This window comes from Benincasa hispida, unplaced genomic scaffold, assembly GCF_027475165.1.
Source record: "Benincasa hispida cultivar pf3 unplaced genomic scaffold, pf3_genome.v1.1 HicScf1562, whole genome shotgun sequence".
Taxonomy (NCBI): domain Eukaryota; kingdom Viridiplantae; phylum Streptophyta; class Magnoliopsida; order Cucurbitales; family Cucurbitaceae; genus Benincasa; species Benincasa hispida.
The window spans coordinates 30,001-32,520 of NW_028325923.1; the positions used below are offsets into that span (position 1 = coordinate 30,001).

Sequence of the window (2,520 nt, forward strand, 5' to 3'; positions counted from 1 at the left end):
GTGATTGGACTATGATTAGGACACTCAAAGTAGTGTGCAACACAAGTTTCATAATTTTTTAAACAACCAATAATATTTTATGAATATTTTATTATTAAATATTAAAAAAATAATAATATGGTTAGAGGTGGCAAAAAATTCTGATATCTTGTTACAATCATTTTTGTATGTTGTTTAGTTTGTAAAAAAAATTTGAGGTCAATCCAAGCATAGGAAAATGGATTTCACAATTCATGGTTGGTGTTTCCTAACATGCACAAGGTCGGTGTCAGTGGGCACGCGCTGTGTGGTTGTCCCAAGTCTGAGGTTGTCGCATTGTGTGAACATGATTGATCTTATATTTGGTAGACATTATTGTTTTATGTTTATGGTTTACCAACAAAAGATTCAAACAATCCTAACATTACAACATAGAATTCATGTTTCATGGGTGTTACATTTCATGGCATGCACAAGGGTAGAGTCATGGCACGTAGAAGGTCGGCATCTCTGTGTTGTGTACCAACACTCTTTAAGCGAAAGAGTAATATTTTATTGGAATGATCATTCTATGATTTTTAGTGAACATCAAAAGTTAGTTGTACGTTGTCGTTTGGGTGTACAATATATGTGTTGCATGGATGGACTAGATATTCAAGCTTAAGCATTATTAGACCGGGTGACACCATGGTTCTCTTCAACCATGTGCAACTACAAAGCCACACTAGTTAATATACACTTTACCCAATGATTTAAGAATCAATCCAATTTGAAGTTAGGCTTTTACAATATCTAACCTACTCCTTTCTTAATACATGCTAACCTCCATGGATAAACATAACCTTCATGTATCTTTGGGAAAAGGATTGATGTTAAGTGTTGGATGAGGGAGGCAGGCACGTGGGGGATGGCGAGCATAGGGGTGATGCATGTCGTGCACAAATGCTAGTGTAAGGGTGGGCGGGTGGTCATCGGTGGGCATGGCACGTAGGGTGGGTGGGCATGGCACGTGGGCAAGGTGGCCATGACGTGTGCTCAAGGATGGGTTGAGTGGGCATGGGCTGCGCTCGCAAGGGGGTGCTGGGTGAGATAGGGCGACGATGGGTGGGGCAGAGTAGGTATGGGGCATGGCACGCCCGCGGGGTGGGGCTGAGTGGGCATGGGACACGCACACAGGCGGCTGGGTGGGCGTGGCCGCGCGGGCACAGGCGAGCAGGGGAGCAATGGCTGGGCCGTGGGGCGCGCGCCCGTGCGAGGCAGGGTGGGCGTGGGCGCGCGGCACGGGCGAGCAAGTGTGATGGGCGTGGGGCGCGGGCACAGGCGAGCAGGGTGGGCGTGGGCGCGCGCACGGGCGGGCAGGGTGGGCGTGGGCGCGCGCACGGGCGGGCAGGATGGTGGCGTGGGGCGCGCGCACGGGCGGCAGGATGGTGGGCGTGGGGGCGCTGCGCGCCACGGCGAGCAGGTGTGGTGGTCGTGGGGCGCGCGCACGGGCGAGTAGGGTGGTGGGCGTGGGGGGCGCGCACGGGCGAGCAGGGTGGGCATGGGGCGCGCGCGCCTGCACGGGGACAGTGTGGTGGACGTGGGGCGCGCGCTCGGGGACAGTGTCACTAACCTCCAAAGAGGTTTTTGATGTGCACCTGGGCGCCCACGCGCAAGCCTCAGCCACGAGCCTTGGCATGCACATGATCGCCCAACCCATATACTTGGGCATCCAAACACCACCGTCCCTTTTTCATCATAGGCCACCCCCAAACCCCATGCGACCTACCCTTTGAGCCATGATAGGCTTGCATGCCGACCCATCCACTCACCAACACTTAGCCTTATGTTTGTATACTTCTGCTTAGCATATAACCTCTATGGAACTTGGAAGAAATAAATGGTTGTGTGTGGGGAGGGACGAATCGGAGCGACGAAGGGCTGAATCTCAGTGGATCGTGGCAGCAAGGCCACTTTGCCACTTACAATATCCTGTCGCGTATTTAAGTCGTCTGCAAAGGATTCTACCCATCGCTCGGTGGGAATTATGTTACAAGGCGGCCCCCGCAACTCATCCGTCATGAGGGCTTAGCCAACGACACGTGCCTTTGGTGGCCGGAAGGCCTTTACTGCTTGTCGGCAATCAAGCGATGGGTGCATTCGTCGCATCTAACCCGAATTCTGACTTAGAGGCGTTCAGTCATAATCCAGTGCACGGTAGCTTCGCGCCACTGGCTTTTCAACCAAGCGCGATGACCAATTGTGAGAATCAATGGTTCCTCTTGTATTAGGTTGAATTACTATTGCGACACTGTCATCAGTATGGTAAAACTAACCTGTCTCACGACGGTCTAAACCCAGCTCACGTTCCCTATTGGTGGGTGAACAATCCAACACTTGGTGAATTCTGCTTCACAATGATAGGAAGAGCCGACATCGAAGGATCAAAAAGCAACGTCGCTATTAACGCTTGGCTGCCACAAGCCAGTTATCCCTGTGGTAACTTTTCTGACACCTCTAGCTTCAAATTCCGAAGGTCTAAAGGATCGATAGGCCACGCTT

General features: G+C 51.4%; 1 pseudogene; it reads right to left on the reverse strand.

The window, feature by feature from the left end:
- Window positions 1–1,878: 1,878 nt before the first annotated feature.
- Window positions 1,879–2,520, reverse strand: LOC150030950 (25S ribosomal RNA; annotated as a pseudogene; the record flags this gene model as incomplete).